The 18,691-nt window shown below is 39.6% G+C and overlaps 1 long non-coding RNA gene across 6 annotated transcripts in view; it reads right to left on the bottom strand.

Moving 5' to 3' along the window:
• The window catches only part of LOC139609766 (uncharacterized), a 177,757-nt gene that overhangs the window by 61,840 nt on the left and 97,226 nt on the right, over positions 1–18,691 (bottom strand). Inside the window, exons 8-9 of one of the 6 annotated variants that reach the window (XR_011685347.1) lie at positions 10,242–10,304; positions 8,413–9,855 (exon numbers count right to left, since the gene is read on the bottom strand). The exons of 2 other annotated variants lie outside the window; for them this stretch is intronic. This is a non-coding gene — a long non-coding RNA (uncharacterized lncRNA). Of the gene's footprint in view, positions 1–8,412; positions 9,856–9,877; positions 10,305–10,909; positions 16,748–18,691 lie in introns of those variants that run through there. 3 more of the 6 variants (XR_011685346.1, XR_011685345.1, XR_011685348.1) reach the window with 3 other exon arrangements.

Here is an 18,691-nt window from a genome sequence, read left to right as displayed (position 1 = left end):
TGTCCTCCACAAAGTCCTTCCTGGACAAAGACCCAAGCTGATCTGCTCCAGCAGTGCTCCCAAGTTACCAATAGATACCCACAAACATGAGGGATCACCTGCTCATTTCTAAGATGCCGGGAGGGTAATCAGGCTGTTCAGATCAATCAGACTTCAAACACAGCTCAGTATGTGAATTTTATCCTCTAAATACCTAACATACACACAAGACTGCTGATCAATCGAAGGCAAAGACAAGTACACAAACACACACAGACGGACAGGAAAACACAAGAGACTGACAAAAGAGTTAAACCAGGTTTTTAAGACATATTGTAAAACCTCAAACAAACAATTTCAATACAGGAAAACACAAATGGAGACAGACTATCTTTGAGGCAGACAGAAAAACGCCATCCTTATTATAAACAAAGTTATCTACAGTAGGCATGTGTCACAAAAAATACAGCCACTGTATTATTGGCTTGCCAACCTTTGTTTCTACAGCAGAATTAAAATACAACTGATGACAGTCTTTTTTCCTTCTCCATTAAAATACAGTCTAACCAGCACATTTTCCATATGGAAAGTGTGTACAGGGTGTAGTGCAGCTCTTTGTACCTCTGCTGAAAAACATTTGACATGACTGTAATCTCACCTTTTGGACCCCCCTCCATAAAGAGACTTCATGGAGGGGTTTCCACAGGAAATGGAACAAAGCTATGTGTGCACTGTGATGTAGTATTTGGCCAGAAATGGGGACATATAGACAAACGGATGAAGATCACACCAGTCCACAAAAACACTCAGAGCCACTCAGACAGACATTGACTCAGACAGGTTAACCAGACAAAGACGCAGGGAACAAGGCAGCTGTGCAGACAGCCAGTTCAGGGGTCATTTGCACAGTGTTTTTTCACCAGCTAAAATTATTCTCCTTTAAAGCCTGTGAGGCATTTTGTATTAATAAGCTCTGCAAACAATGAAGATAGAAAGGTGAGTGGCATGACTCAGTCGAAACTAAAAAAGAGGGGACCAATAAAAATAATTCAAAACACAAAACTTTTCAGCAGCCAAAACTGCTTCTTTGAATTCATAATTTTTTCTCTGTCTATCTTAGCTTTGATGCTCTGAAAAAAAAGCACAAATGACAATTTGTCTGACAATACTGATTCTGGAAAAGGATCCTGAAACAGGACTGTTCATCCTGGTGCTGCAACAGGGTTCAAACCTTGGGCCTCTATTATTCAACCTGTACACACTGCCTCTGAGGCAAATTCTGCTGAGCAAAAGAACTGCAGCCAGGGTTCATGTCCACACAGCATTTGGTAAAACTCATTCACATTTACCTCGTTTAACAAACTGGACTGTGCTGCTCCTGCTAATTTTCTACCAAGAAGCAAGAACTTGGCACAACGCTATGATGTTTAAATTTTTGCAATGGCTTCCACTTAACTGTAGAATATAAGTGAAAGCGCTGCTGCTTGTTTTGTTTGTGATTCATACCGACACACTGGGCACGGATCATCAACGAGGTGTGATCCTGGTATTTTCAATTTTGAAGTTGAGGAAGATCATGTGCGTCAGTGTTTAATGACACAGGAAACTCCTGGTGAGCTGCCAGTGAGTCTGTTCTGAAAAACTGAACTCTGGTTATCCTTTGGCCCATTGTTAGGAATAATTTCTCTGAGCTTGATGAGCACAAAAAAGTAAATACCTCTTTTCTTGCAGTTTGCAAGAAAAGAATATTCTCGTACTGGTGACGTTGCTGGATCCTTCATTGTATTGTGTTGTGTCCTTTATTCCACATTAAAAGCCAGTTTAGAGACATTATGGACACACTGGCCTGGTGATTTCCTCAAACCAGATGTGTATAATGGGTGCTGACAGATTTACCCTTCCTGATGTTCAACAAAAGTATAAGAATGCACACCACACCTACAGTATGAGGGTGCACACTGATCTACAATCTACCAAGTCACGTACACTTGCAGGGTATAAGTCAAGCCTCGTAATTTCAGCACAGGAAATACAAGGGTTGTCTCAAAACCTACGTAAAGGTTTTGTAAGTCCCATGGGGAACACGGGGCAGTGTTTTTATAGTGGTATTGTTCTGCTATTTGGACAGTTCAGATGAAGTTCAGGATACAGTTAGGCTAATTGTGCATGTTTTTCATTGACCACTGGTTTAAGTGAAGGGAGAGAGAATCATAGATTAGATTAGTTTTGCTAGAAAAACAGACAATTACCATCTGAAAATAAAAACTGTTTTTTTACCTACTCTCAAAACTGAATATCAGTAAATAATAAGTCAAAAAAGGTCTTTTATAATGTACGCTTCCAGCTTTCTTACAATCAGACAGATTTTGAGTATTTGTCTTCAACCAGAGTCATCCTGCTCAGCTTCCTGTTCAGGGTCAGACAAGGGTGAAAGAAGTTTTGCTTCCTAGGTCAAAGGTTGGGGGCAGGTGTAGGATCCAACTGCAGCTGCATCCGTAAGGATATGTTTTGGCAAAATGTGTGTGTCTGGGTGTGTTTGTTTTTGAAACTCATAACCATGCACACGATTTTGGATGTAAGATTTTGTCACTGAAATCAGGACTAACACAATCAATGTCCGTTCAGACGCTGCCCTGAGGGACCCTGCAGGTGAGTCTATGCTGTTCTTTCCATCAAGTATTTTTCTGTTCCAGACTGAATTCATCTAGTTTAATGTGTGCATATTGTCATATAACTCACTTGGGGGAGTGTGGCTGAATACACATCAGCTTCTGTGCTTGCCACACACACAGACACACACAATTCGCCATTGATTGAATCAACTCAATACATGCACAGACAGTGCTGGTTTGAAGCAGGAGGATAGAGCCTGTGGCAAGGTGATTGAGAGAGCATGGTGTGTGTGTGTGTGTGTGTGTGTGTGTGTGGCAAAAACAACTGGTGACATCTGCAGATGAGTGGCATTAAAGACAGACATAAAAGGCACAGTTGACGTACTTGTCTCCCTCTTCTTTGTCTTATTGATATTTATTTAGTATCTATCTATCTATCTATCTATCTATCTATCTATCTATCTATCTATCTATCTATCTATCTATCTAACCCCACTCCTCTCTCTCAGATGTGTCGGGGTCTTTAGTAGTGTGATCCAGCATCGCCTGCCGCTGCTCTTTGGGCTTCAAACACACAAGGTGAGATCAGCACACATGAAACAATCACAGAGAGGGACAAAAGGATGGAGGGAGGGAGAAAGGCAGAGGTGGGAGGGAGAGGATGTGGGGAAGGAAAAAAATCATAGAGAGGCTAGCGACAGGAAAAGATGAAAGTGAAGGGTGGGATGAAGGAAGGGAAGGGAGGAAAGAGGAAAGAGAGAGAGGAAAGCAAATAACAGGGGTAAGCCCCCAAAGCCGAATGTTAAGTATGTTTATAAACCTCTGATAAATTAGGTGATGGGTCATAGATTTTTGGTATTTTATGCAAAAAGCTAAGAGTAAAATTGCTCATTTCAATGTCTCACACCTTGAAGAATCTTAAATTTAGCTAATGCATTGACAGGCTACACAAAAGAAACAAAAGAAAAAACTTAAGTGCTCTAATCCTAATGATAGAAAATTTAAGATGATGATTTAAAAGTCACCACTTCAGCTACTGTAATTTTAATGAAACCTGAAATGTCGACATTGCCTATCAAACAGTTTGCATTTTAAACTGTATTCTCAGGCCAAAGAACGGTCTGAAATCTCACACACAAAAGGCAGAAACGTCCTCTTATTCTTGCCAAGATGTCGCCTGTCACAAGAAGTGCAAGGAGCCCGCCAAAACTCTTTTCTAACATTCACCCTCGTCTAGCAAGGACACATGAAAATCAAAGTATTTTGATGCTTCCAAGAAGCCCGTGTTCTCATCAGGACAGGCGTTTTAGTTGTGAGAGTTTCTCTGTCTGCCTCACAGCAGACGTGGCCGTAGCGAAGCTCTAGGCAAAGGGAAGTGAAGGGCACTGCTAGCTCTAGGCAAAGCCCAGTAGGTAGCTCACACAATACAGATATACACAAACACACACACACACACACAGGCATCAGTTCACTTTAACGCCACCTTTTTTTGTACTTTTTAAATCGTGCAGTTTAGTACAGCACATTTTAGCAACAACTAAAATATAAAACTAAAAAGGGACTCTGAGATGACTGAGGTGAAAAAATTAGCCAATCGCTGGCTAAAATTTTTAATTAGCATAATGCAGCCACACATCATTCCTCCCCTCTACGCCCAGAGAGTTGAAATAAAAATCCAAAATGCCTCAGACAAAAGCACCACAGTGTTTGAAACTGGCATAAATGACAGATTAGGTGGGAAGCAGCAGCTGCAGACACTCTTTTGAGGATAACATCTTGTTGAGCCTTCATCCCAAAGCTACCGTTGATTGGGACTCATTAAATTACACTTATTAATTAGGCAATTTGTGAGCTTTTGGCACCTTTTGGTGACCGTAACTACTCTGTAAGGTTTTAAGTGATACATGGGAAAAAGTGGATCATTTGTTTGTGTGTCAGAGGACATTTTTCAGTGCAGTCATAAGGTTTTCTTAAACGGATTATGTGCTGATTTACTCTTGTGCCACTGGCAAATAGAAAGGAGAATGCAAAGAAAAAAATCTTGAAAAAGATCTGTGATTCAAGAAGAGGCTGGTGTGCTCTGAGGTTTTGTTTCCTCTGGCTAAAGAGAAACCCACTGAGTTGTGTATTTTGTTGTTGTTGTAGTCATTTCTGTTGTTGGACCTGGTCTTCAACGCTTCTGATTATTGAGATAATTATGCTAATGCTAACGGCACCTGCTAACCTGCCTCGGTTCATGGTGTCAGCGTTTCTCATGTGAACCGAGACACTCGGCGAAATGTCAGCCTCCGCCTCATGTGTGTATAAGTGTGTGTATATACGTGTGTTGAAGAGCGATGGCTTGAGATAAAAGAGAGTTGGCCACAAGTGCGCAAAGAAACACACAAACATGCACACACACCCTCACACATGCACATTTGCATACTTTAACACACACCAAGCTCAGATATTAATTAAAGTTCATTGCTTCTGTAATTAGCAGGGCAGGATAATACCAATATGTGACTTATTGCCCCCCCAGGTTCAGCTCTCCCTCGAACTTTAATTGAATGAGCGACATTAAAAACTTCAGAGGCCATTTGGCAAGGTTGACTAAACAGTCATAAACACCAAAGGAAACACTTTGAATCACAGACGAAAGGCTTCTCAAAAACCATAAAAAGTGTCCTCGTCCACTCGCTCTAGGAAAGCCATAATCCAAACTGAGCAAGTTCAACGTTCCTACCTTGAGCTCTGAATAATGCACGACAAGTTACCAGTTTATTGAGATCAGCGATCAGAACTCTGCAACAGCTCCACAAAGACAGTAGTTTTGGTTTGTTGTCAGTGTTAAATCATCCCCTCTCTCTTTATTGGATTGCATTATATTGTGCAGTGGTACCTAATAAACTCTGTAGTACTCCTACCAGGCACAGAAGAAAGAAATGTCAAATTCTACACCTCCCTTCTCGCTCTGGTACAGCCCTTCACCTACATCCTGAGTCAGCCATGATGACATCTTCCAACAGCCTGAAGCCTCGGAGCAAGAGGAGTAGTAGTAGACCAGAAAAACGTTCATGTATTGATCAACGCTCCTGACTTTGGCCTTCTCTGATTGGTTAGTAGGATGAGACACACTCAAAAACTTAAAGAGAGAACATCTCTGCACTGCAGCAAGGCTGTTCAATGAGTCTGGGTCACAGGAACCTTGACAGCTACTCTCCACATTAACATATGTTACTGAGCATATTTCAAAAAGTTACAAATTGTAGCTTTAAAGATACTCATAAAACATAAAATTAAACCACTCAAATTTTATTTCCAACACACCCAAAATAGAGCTTTCTTTTGCAAAACTGATAATTCAGAAAATGTGTCCAGTAACAGATCATGCAGAGAAATATAACACAATAAGGATCTCAAGTTTGAAGCTGGAGTCAGGATGTGTTTAACAAGACTTATGAAAACTGGTTCCATCCAAATACATAAAGCTCCGTACTCCATCTATACTGAATGCACAGACATATTTATCAATATTTTTATCTCACTCTTGGAAAGTTAAAGTGTAAATCCCAAATTGTTGAGTTCCTCTGAAGTCTAATCTTCACTAAAATATGTGTACAGTAGTTTGTAATGTACTGAACTTTTCTTTAAATCAAGAGCCCTGTAAATTACCTGTCTTGATCTTTCACAGCCTTTCCAATTCTTTTCTGGCTCGCTCTCCCTTTCTCCCTCTCTCACCATCCAGCCAATCAATCATCATGCCTTTTGTGGCTCTGCTGTATCGTGCTCGAATCTTATACACACGTACACAGGCACTCATGTACACATATACAAAAGCATGCACACAATTACATAGACACAGAACACACTGTTTCTGCTGCGCCTTTGTGCTCCTTTAACCTTGAGGTCTGCAAGCACCCAGCTGTGATAATCTCTCAGACTGCCTTCATTACTGTTATAGGACACACACACACAAACGTGCACGCGCTGAGACAAGCATCAAGGAGAAGCACATACATTCAAGCACCAACACGAACACACACAACCCTGGTAAGAGGTGGAACATTTAAAAGCCATCTTTTTTTCCTCACTATTGACTTGGATCAGCATTAGTCTCATCAGATAGTCACAGCAGTGTGTGTGTGTGTGTGTGTGTGTGTGTGTGTGTGTGTGTGTTATTGGCTGTCCTCCCCCTAACTGGCTAGACGGACACAGCCTCCAGGAATGTCAAACCTCCAACCTGCATTCTGATGTGGGCACCCGCAGTCACTTGTACACCGTCGCCCATCGTGCGTTGCTGTGTGTGTTTATGTGCATGTGTGCGTCTTTGTAAATGTGTGTGTGCTTTACTCATCTTTGCACAGTTGTCTGAGTGACAGGCCCTGGGCGTCGCAGTAACCTGACAGGTACAGAAACAAAGTGCAGAGATGGGGAGGAAACTTTCGACAACACATCATTAGCTAATATGGGTTTTGTGTGTGTGTGTGTGTGTGTGTGTGTGTGTTGTGAGTGTGAATGTAAATGTGACTCCTGCAGAGGCCAAATATAGAAAATGTCTTTTGATGGTTGGTTAAAATGTGAGCAATTGAAAAAATATCCATCGATTTTTACCCCTGATGTGTGACTATGCATTCAGCAACTGCATACTGGTTAAACCACAATATATGGTGTGTGTGTGTGTGTGTGTGTGTGTCTGCCAGTAAAGTGCCAGTGACAGTGGCTTGGCAAGTATCTGCCCTGCCAGTCTACCTCGTCTTTAATTCCCCTCCGTCCTCTCTGCAGCACAACCTGTGGTTTTGGAAAAAAGTTTTAGATTCTTTTATCTTTTCATTTGTGTGTCTGTTTCCATCAGTTGTATTTAACTCTGTCCATGTCCCTGTTCTTTCGAAACTGGCAGAGTGGAATAAAAAAAACCAAAACGTCTTCCTCCTTTTTCCTCAGTACTGAACAAAAAGCCGAACAAACATTGGAAGTTCTTATTAAAGATGAAAACGGAAGAAGCAAGAGGGTAATGACCTAGACATTCAAAACTGGAGAGCAGCTCTGAGGCTTTAAAAGCTCTTAGCTTTTGGTAAAACCAGGAAATTATGAGCTTTAAGTGTTCTCAGAACTTCTAACTCTGGTGAAAGTTGCAAAAACATTTTTTTCCACATTTCATATTAAAGTTGATGCTGACAGCTCATAGGAACATCGGCTTACAGTATTTAACAAAGACCTGACAATCTGTACGTATTCTGCACAGCGGGCACACCAAAGTACACTGGTACAATCTGTCACTTTAAAGTACGCAAAAAAGCCTGTCGAAAAGCAAGAAAAGAAGAAGAAGAATTCAACCAATAATAGCACCAGATTAATTTCCTTCGGCAGCACTCACCTAAAATCAATATTCACAAGCAGGGAGGATTGACAAATGTGTAATGCCATTTTAACCTGCAAATCGACAACAACACTTGACCTTGATTGTGTATCTTTCACTCCCGCTCTTCAGTCCAGCTGGTTCCTCAAGTGAGGACCGTTCTTTGGAAACATGGGAGTGGGAATTAATTCAATGTTGCCTAACATTATGTATTTGCAAGCTAGTTGTTTAAGATGGCAAAGCAAGGTATATTGCCCGTGTGTTGCAGATGGTTAAACATGACTTTTATAGAATTTATTTTGCATTTTCAGAGCAATGTTTATGTATTGGCAAGTCTGTGAATTAAAAGGAGTGAAAATACAGCAAAATGGAAATATAGTACTGTAGTATATCCATTTTTCTGTATCTTTATCACTTTCAATTTACAATCATATATATATATATATATATATATATATATATATATATATACATAGCCCCAGAATAAAAATAACTTAACATGTGTGATGAGGGAAAAATGTCTTAAGTTTAAACAGAAGTGTGACAAAAAGAAGTAATGAAACCCACTGCCCCCTCAACTCATGTTTTTGGCATAAGGTCCCTACTCCCACACTTTCTTCAAGGCTGGCAGATCTGCAAACATGATGATAAAATAAGCACCACTTTAGTAAGGAGCACAGGTCAGCGCCACCGTGCCCTTGCTTCATGGAGGAGAATTAATAGCAAAAGACCTCATAATAAAAGCTAAGGAGAGCAGTAGAATACCCTTCATTCTCCTAGTTCAAGCAATTCCCTCAAAAGACATCTCTTCATAGATACAGAAAGAAACTTCAGTCATATTTACAATAAAAGGAAAGGAGGGCAGTGGTAGATCTTTTTTTTCAATGCTTAAAAAACCCCACAGAATATATTCACATGTTTCCTCAGGTGGTAGAAATGTCAACTGCAGGACAATTAGCTTCTTGAGGAAAGCTTCTGTGTAACCAGTGCTGGTTTGGTTTTCAGCTGAAGACACTACAGCTGTACACTGAAATGTCTTAATATTTGAACTGTCTAAATTTTAATGAGTATGACAATTCTGACTTTTCACCCAGTGATACTTGAAGGTCAAAGTTTTGAGTTATCCAGTGAAATATCTCAATTGATAAACATGGTTCACGGACCATGAATCCTAATGACTTTAGCGACTTTCCTTTGGCAGGACCAACATAGAAAACAAGAACAACTTCAGAGAGCCACTCACATGGGTGTAGACTATAGAATTTATTTTCTATTTCATAATTGATTTCGTACTTGATAGCGTTTTTATTTTTTTGTAAATAATTTTTTCTTCTGAAAAACACATTCATGTGACCGCTTATTCATAATGCACATAAATTACTTAATCAAGCTATTTAAGAAACCAAATACTTTATAGGACCATAGTGTTTCTTGTCAGATTTCCCATGAGATATATTGGAGAGGATTATTTAGTTTGTCTGCAGGCTGATGGATCTCAATGGTAAACTGAAATAAAGTTTGGTTTGCTCTCGTATTTATGAGCAATACAAATTAACCATTTGAAACTTAGTTTGAAATGGTCATACATGTTTTTACAAGCTCAATCAATTGAAGAGAAAAATAAGATAGCTCAGAATAAAAAGAGTTCACATTCAGAAAATTTTAAAAAGACATAAAAGACAAGGTAATGACCTAGACAGTTGCAGATGGAGAATCAGTGAAAAAATGGTGCCACTGATGGGACTTTCCTCTGACTTTGTACTGAAGTGATTTTTTAATTATATTTTTTCATTTCCCAAATTTTATTGAGAAACCTCTTCATCTCTTCCTCCATTGAAGAGAAAGCAAATAATTAAATTCAAACTTTCTCACCTGCAGCCGTAGACAAAGATCTTGTGCTAAGCCTTCCAAGGCAAGTTTCTCAACCTTTAGAACAACATTTAGAGCAGTATAAATGGGTCTTCCGTAAACAAAAAAACATGTAAAAATCTAGGATGAGTGAACCGAGCCAGTTCAGTGTACATGTATTTAGACACAAAACGCCAATCTTCTCTCAATGCCCTGACAGCATCCTTGGAGAGATTTAATTTTCCCTCAAGTGCCTGCCTCCCATCTCTTAGAAATCTATGTTGTTGCTTCTCCACAAGGTTCTCTCACTCGGAGGATGCGTCTGTTCAGTCGGAGTTCAAGTGTCTAATCTTCTGTGTCTGAAGGTCAGCGTTTGTATGCACTCTTAAGGGTCTTGACTCAAACAAATGAGACAAGAAAATTAATCTAAGGCATTGTATGAAGTGTTAGGGCTGTGTGCGTACCTTTGTGTGTGTGTCTGTGTGTCCAACTTGAGTCGGTAGAGGCAGAGCTCAGCTGTTCAGGTCCTGGGTCCGATGGGATTGAGCGAGGGATGAAAGAGAAACATAAAAGAGGGGAAGAGAAAAGGTGAAAGACGGAGACTGATCACTGTGTGGAGCCGAACATTGTTCTCTTGATCGCAGTCAGAAGGTTGTGTGTGTTTCTAAGTGTGTGTTCCTGGTCTCTATACTCTATCTACCATACTGTTTGTGCACGTTTTCACTCCTGAATATATGTATGTTTGTGTCAGTGGAAATCTGTGCCTGTATTTTATTGTCTTTTAAGCCGTTCTAGCTACATGTAGAGACAACCGACTCCACTCTCAAGCCAGTTTTATCCCGAAATCCCAATTTTGGGATAAAAATGGGGAAATGTAGGAAGGACAACTTGTTTCTGACCTCGACATGTACTTCTTAAGTGTCTTTCAGTTAAAAACAATCCAGCAGTAGAAGACTGATGTTATAAAGACGACTATAAAGCATGACGATGAGGAAAAACATACAGATTATATATTCCTCTTGTTGTCATATACATGTTAATAAAGCTTTGTTTCTTAAACTACATTTTTATATTTTTAATGCCAAAAAAAAAAACATAGGAGAGGACATTGGCTGATTTGGAAAATGGTTCAGTTGCAGTAACTAAATTGGAGTGTAAAAATGTAAAATAAAAGGTTCCTGTCAACTTTATTTTAGTTAATGAAACACTTCTATGTACATCCTCAATCACACAGAAAATTAGAAAAACAGAGATCTAGGTGTTGAAAGGAAACAGGAGGGGCACATTTTCATCCCTCTCATCCATCCATCCCTGCTTTCCTCCTCTCCTCTTTTTATCCTTCGTTCCCTCACATCTATTATTCAGTCCATTTGGCAGACAGGTTCACACCTAAATAAACCTCCAACCACGTTGTCTCTCTCTCTGTCCCCCTTTATTGTGTTCTCCTCATTTTATCCATAGCACTCGTATGAATTCATTCCTCTCTGTCTCCATCTACCTAGAGGAGACAGATTCACTTGACAGATTCCTCTCGGTTTAAGTAATTTGAAAAAACATATATTGGTTAATTTTAAAGGGTTTTATGAGAGTCTGTTAATCTTCTTGGGTTGTTGAGCTCTGTGGCAGAAAAACAGCCTTCAGAAACTCACATAGATTAAAATGAGCATCCTAAACATTTTCAGGGATGAAAGACATGTGACAAACTGACTTGAAAAAACTTAGCCGTGCAACTCTGTGCCTAAAAACAACCAACAACAGCATCTTGTTCTTGAATATACAGTGTTACAGTCTCCACTTTTTCACATTATCTCCAGAAATAAACATTTTCTTATATTTGGGTCAGTAATAGTAGGAAATATGTTCATATACAGAGCCTCTCATTGACTATCTGTCCTTTACTTGGCTCTGTAATATTAATTTTGTTGCATGTAAAACATAGAAAAACTTAAGTTCATAAATTTGCAGGAACTGTGGTTTTGGTTTCTTAATTAACACATTTAGTTACTGTAAAAACTAATTATTAACACTGACTTCAGAATATGTGTTTACATTGTTAAAAGTTAAAGTCTCGCTGGCTACAGTCATTTGCCAACTGCTAACCTGAGCCTTGTAACATTTTGAACCCTCTACATCTTTATCAAGGTCGATATAGTCGTTATTCAAAATCTAACCAAACACAGCCCTGCCCAGAAAACTGTCTTTTTATTAACACAAGGATGTACAAAGTAAACACACCCTGAGACTTACTGGGCATTATGAAGCAGTGAGTCAGACTGTTTATGACGCCAACTCAAGAATTAAAAGATTAATTTTCGACTTGAACACACACACACACACACACTCTCATGCCAGCTGCTAAAACTGTCCTACTGCAGAAGACATGGATACATAGAAAAATGTTTGAGGGAGTAAAGAAATTAAATTACCATCATTAACGAAGTTTTGTTGCCCCTTTTCTCAGCTGCTGTGCTCAGTTGGATGTGAATTTAACATCAACTGTGATGTTATCTTTGACAAATGTGTTGGCATGTCAAAGTGACACACCCACACACACGCGTTCAGAGCTAACACTGGGTTTTCCCACATGTGCCGACTCCAGATGGCCTCAAAGAGATGGCAGGTAATGCCAACATCACACACATGCAACACACACACACACAAAGTAATGACCCACCCCTGAGACCCCTCCAAGCTGGTTTCATGCTGGGATCAAAAACAACGTATAAAAAAAGGAAGGGGAAATGAAAACGGACGGTGGTGAAGGCTTAACAGAGACAGACAAATTTACTTCACCTACAATAAGAGCAAAAATGGAAAGATCTTTGTGACGACATCAAAGCTATGCCACAAGCGCTTGCACATGCATGCTCAAACACACACACACACACACACACACACACACACACACACACACACACACACACACACACACACACACACACACACACACAGCTGAACAAAATGAAAATTAAACCCTATTGGCATCACATACTGGCTAAAATAACTGTTAATGTTTTTGCCCCTAAGGAGGAGATTTACTCCTGAAAGGGGAATTCCATTGAAATGTTAGTTAACACATTCCTAACATATATTTTTCTTAAATCTTACCAAAGGTTCAAGGTTAAGTTAAATGCACCCCTCTGGCACCCAGGGGTGATTTTTCTGCACAGCAGTTTGGGAAGCAGTGGAAACGTATTCTTTACTTCAGTAAAAGTACAGAAGTATGAGCAGTAAAACATACTTTAAGTATATAGTACTCATTATCGAGCAGAATGGCCTCTGTCAGTGTTATATGACTGGGTTATTACTATTGCTGTCATGTGTGATTAGCATTGTTGTGTTGTATTTATTTTAACTACTTTTTATACTGTTAAGTAGTTTAATCTATACCAATGCACCATATTTTCATGAGCTTTAATCAGTTTTTATGTGAAATCCTAATCTGCAATATAACTAGCTGCTATAAATGAAGTAGAGTAAGATTTACAACATTTCTCTGTGAAATGTGGTGAAGTACAAGGATTAAGTAGCATACAATGAAAATGAGAGAGATGGGAAGAAGAGCACATGTCCACAGCTTTCGCCTCTAAAATCACAGCAACAGCTCACAGCAGCTAATGCAGCAACTGACCCATTACTGGAGCTCTGATAACAGACATTGTGACTTGTCATAGCAGGAACAGCACAGGTGGAAGTAATAACACTGACGATGGCTCGTTTCCATCAGTTCAATTAGTCGTGCTATTAGTGACACCTGCGTTTGACAAGTCAAAATGTCTGCTGCAAAAGGACCGTTGTTCACAAAGATGAAGGCCATGCACTTTCCATACGACTGAAAATAGTGACACAACTGAATTGCACAATAATGCAAACACTTCAAACGCTCTCTTGCCGATGACTCACAATTTTATCTTCCTGTTTAATGTAATATTTTTAACCAATTGGTCACAGCAGGTTGTCTGACTGAAGCTTTTCTCAGGACTGTGGGGGTGTACACAGACCTCGTTGAATCCCCATTTAGCTGCTTCAGTTTCAGTGTCAACTACAGAGTCATTGTTCATATTATTAGCAAAACCTGCGCCATGTGAGATTTCATACACTAATGAATCACTGTCATACTATTGGTATTGGTTCTTATATCAGTGCTTCTTGCAAGCCTGTGATAAAAGTGACAGATCCACTAGTGCTGAACATGCAATACTTTATCGGCTCCATTGAAAGGAAAGTAACCTTAGATTGTCTGTTATCACATCGTCAAAACAACTAACGAAATCACAGCAGCTGAAGGAAGTCCACAAGTTGTGAGTGAAAGCTGTGTGCTGAGATAAAGCAAATTACTGAGATTATTGCTGAGACAGGACCACAATGATGTCCTCATGATTTTAGATGTTATTAGTAATGTAGTAATTATGAGATACAGATCATATCTGTCATAATTATGAAAAACGTTTTTCTTCTTTAATGAGAGGAATGCACTTCTGTAGCAGAGTAAAAGTTAAAAATCAAGCCTTGACTGAACTCACCTAGATGTTAGTATTTTCTGGTCAGCTCTGTGCCATTGTACTGAGAAAATAATCTTCAAGATACATTAAGTTGTCCCTCACTAGACACCGTAGGAAAATGACTTCTCCCATGTAGGAGCACACTGACCTTTCTGAGCTGGTAAAGCAGAGCAGACATTAAATGACAGAGCTAATTGTTTCACCCCAGAGTCTATTCTGTCTCTCTCATTCCTCTTTACTTCGACTGGCCCCTTCCATCATTTCTTCTAATTTCTCTCAATTACCGTCTCCTTATGCTCTCTCTCATGGGGACATGTGTGTGTGTTAGTGTGTGTGTGACCTTTCTGAACTGTATGGCCATTTATGGAGATTAGATAAAGTTGCCTCTTGCGTGACTCATTGACATGCATTAAGCGACTACAACAATAACACACACACACACACACAAACAGATGTACACAAGAAGACCATCTTAAATCGAGGATATAGGACCAAATTGAAGGTAAAAGCGCTCTTGGTTTTCTTCTTTTGTGAGACATCATCTGATTTTCAAAAAGCCATGTTCAGTGTCCTTTTTCCTCTCTCTAATGGATTTTTGATTTTTCCAGAGCATGCAACACAATTAGCTCGTCTTTCTTTTCTATTAATGACACATTTGCTCTTTTCTTTTCCCTCGCTGTTGTTTATTCTTGCACTAAATTGGAGAGTGAGGAGGTCTTAAAAGTGCATGCCATGTGTGTGGCAGCATGTGTAATTTGAATATGCTTAGGGATCATTATTTTATTTATTTATGTTTTTTTTTGGCTTTTTTTTTATAATAAAACCTACATACATTTATCAGTGTTTATGTTAAATAAAAAGCAGATGAAAATCTAATAAAAAGCAAAACAATAATGAAAAAATCTAAACTATAAAATACCATTTGCAGTCAAGACACTGCAGTTTAACCATCTATTGTTTTAAATAACTTGGAGAGACTGTGGTGCATTATCAGAAGCTGATTTGGATTTTCTCCCAATTTTCTTTTTGCTATTACTATAGGCGCACTTTGTTTGGTGTAAACTGAAGTGAACAGTGTCAACACTTTGTAAGCATAGAAACAAAATCCAGATAAAAATCTATTCAAACCAATTTGGTCTTTTGAAAAACTTGTGGAAATTGGTAAGAACTAAAAACAGTGAGTGAGGTCTTGGGGTTGCTGAGAAACTTGACCACATATGTATCCATAAAAGACACATATGAAAACAAATATGAGCAGGACAAAAATGGAGAATGCAAATTTCATCAATCAAAACACCCCATTCTTAGCCTGCAAGAACACTACAGGACTTACACAAATGTAATAGTTGCTAGTTGCAAGGAACAGCAGCCTCCATGTACGTTGCATTGGCACAACTGATATCGACTTACAAAGACCTCCCTCCCACTCAAAACCATGAGCGACAGAAGAAAGTTGCATTCAGGCAGTAAAGGTAATCAAAACATGGCACATTTGTTCACTAGGTGACCCTCACTGATTCAGCTGGGGTTGAATGAATATGAAAATACACATTAAGTAGGAGTGGAAGCATGCAATGCCACACTGTGTGCCCTCGTGGGTACCGCTCTTATTCACTGTGTGTGTATCGACTGTATGTGTATATGGCTGCGTGCATCTGCCTCTTCTTAAAAAGGGTGTGTGCGTATGAATTGACAGTCCAGCAAGTGCTCATGGCTATAGTCACTGTGAGGCCACTGACATTGTCCTGCACAACCACACATGGGAAGACAATATTCATTTTTATTTTATTTTTTTCTCAAAGGTGCAGCAACTAAAACTTTGACATATAGCACATCTTCAGCGAGAACCCAAGCGAAGGTCTTTCATTTTTGTAACCTTTATTTTTGGTCATCCCATTTTAAAAACCTAAACTACCATCCTCCACCTAAATGTTTCAAGTCTTCCCAGCTGGATCCCACTTGGCTCCCCAACACAATGTCTTACTTGGCCTTCACTCTGGAGAGTTCGCTTTCATATGCTGGTGACAATTCATCCTCCCTACCAACAAACACTTGTATCTTTTGTTCCAGGCCTTTATTCCTTATTTCATTTTCACTTCTTGTCCTTAACAGTCCCTCACATTGATTCCTTTCACCACCAGGTGCAGCTCTGTCATTCTCTCATTCAGAGCTACGCTGCACAGAAGTCTACGAAGACACAGACACCCAAATGAAATCAAGCAGAGCTTCCCTCCTGGGTCCGTGTCCCATTTCCTCGCCAGGCAATGCATGGCCATACTGCCGCCATGCGACTGACGGACTTCTGGCACAGAATGGCACAGTACACAAAAATCCCTCTCAAGGAGCAGATGCTTGCTTCCTCTTGACATATGCCCATGAGATGGAGCAGGGTGGATGGGAAATGGAGGGGAAGGCAGGGCACATTAGAGGAGGAAGGAGGAGGGGGGAGGGAGGAGGAGGGCGTTAATCTGGAGGAAAGAGAGGAGAGCAGAGGAAATGAGGATATGATAAGAGAAATGGCAGAAGGGGAGTAAGAAGGGAAGGATCTGGAGAGCAGTCTTAAGTTGTTTTATATATTTATGCTTCTTCAGATACTTTGTTGGATGTTAATAATGTTCCAATGCTGCAGTTGATTTAAAGGAAAGCTCTCATTTCCTAATAAATAAGAGTCCAGAGGCACAGGGTCAGGTCACAGTGTCAGAGGAGGGAGTAGCACAGAGCCAGAAATGAAAGTGAGCTCCTTCTCAGCTAAATGTGAACAGATGGTGCTGAGTGGTGAAAGAACAGACACGATGGGATAAGACAGGGATGGGAGGGGATTTTGAGTAAGAGCTGCCACATTTGTATCTCTCCATGTCATCGTTTCAATTTGCATCAATGCTACTCTTTAGATACGGTTGACAGGTGATCAAGCTACGTATAAAAAAAGGCGTATTAGCCATATTTTACTCCATTGGGAGACAGAAATGAAAATATGTTTGGTGGTCAACATAAGATATGGAGAAATTAGGTTACTCATGGCTTCTGCAGCCTGAAATCAGTGGTGGCAGTGGTTCTACTGTATGTGAGAAATGGACAATAATGACAGATTCCAAGAGTCACTTTAAATTGATTTGAATTTTTTCCAGGGACGAGGTTTTAATGTGTGAGGAATGTACATGAAATGAAGAGTCATGATCTGTATTCAGAATCAGTATGTTTCATCAGTGCCTCTTTTCAAAGATATCACATTAAAGTGACCTTGGTGTTTCAATCTTGTCCAAAGAAAGAGTAAGAAGCAATAACTATAAACAATCAGGTTTGACTGAAAAGATTTTGTCACCCAAATTAAAAAAAAGAGACTACTTTCTTGTTTTACTACTGACTTGGATCTACTCATTCAGCTACTTATGCTTCTTCCGATGGGTCGTGAGATATTCATCTATGAGATTTCTGCTGCTGTTTCAGTACAATGCTGATAACTGGAATTACATGTTGCTCACACAATCAAACTAGAGACCATTTTGCGATGGGATCATGCCATGACTACTCGTGGGTCAGACCCCACCCATCTTCAAATGCATCATTTTGATCTCAACTCCACACTAGTGAAGTACTCAAACCTGCCTCTGTGCTATTTCCTGCTACAGTGGGTGTCTCCAGGACCACATTTTGCCATGATGACACATTCAAACACACACACACTCACAAGGTGATGACGATGTTGCGACAGAAAGTAAAAGAAATCTGGCCACATAAATCAAAGTGACCACATCCCAGTAGAAAAGAGAGGGAATTTATTTTGTAATTTAGGTCAACAAACCTTCAAAATTAGTTTCGCTTTGTGTTTTTCCTCACGTTTCTTCTCAGCTTCTCAGGTTCCTAATCATTCATCCTCGTTTGTCATTTACTTTAAGGTAGTAAACACACAAGACAATGTACATACAACCATTACACACACACACACACATGACTGAAACTGTAGCAAGGTGAAATCTTTTCATTACAGCAAACAAACAAGGAGGGAACACAGGCACACTTATAGAGCACCGTAAACAGCAATTCTAAGTCTTTCATTAATACACACAAGAATTTAATTAACTGCTATTGATAAGCTTCGTCTGTCTTAAGGACATGTTTGTTTGCGAATATGTATATGTGAGTGGGTGCATGTCTGTGTATCTTAAGGACATACTTGTTATGCAGTCATTATACAGTGATCTTCTTGATTTGTCAAGCATGAAGAGGAGAGGAACACATACACACTCATACAGTGTAAGATATAAACACGGTGTGTTGCCGGATTAGATGGGAGTTTTTAATCATCTTAATTAAGCCTAATTGTTATTTGTTGAATATGTGGCATTTATAAAGATCACATGGATACAAAAGCAGATTGACTACTAATTAAAATCCCTTAAACTTTATTACAA

Source organism: Trachinotus anak, unplaced genomic scaffold (assembly GCF_046630095.1).
Source record: "Trachinotus anak isolate AG129_WGS33_773 ecotype Australia unplaced genomic scaffold, CSIRO_AGI_Tana_v1 ptg000026l, whole genome shotgun sequence".
Classification (NCBI taxonomy): domain Eukaryota; kingdom Metazoa; phylum Chordata; class Actinopteri; order Carangiformes; family Carangidae; genus Trachinotus; species Trachinotus anak.
Note: the sequence above shows the minus strand (reverse complement) of the source record. Positions and strands in the feature narration are given on the sequence as shown.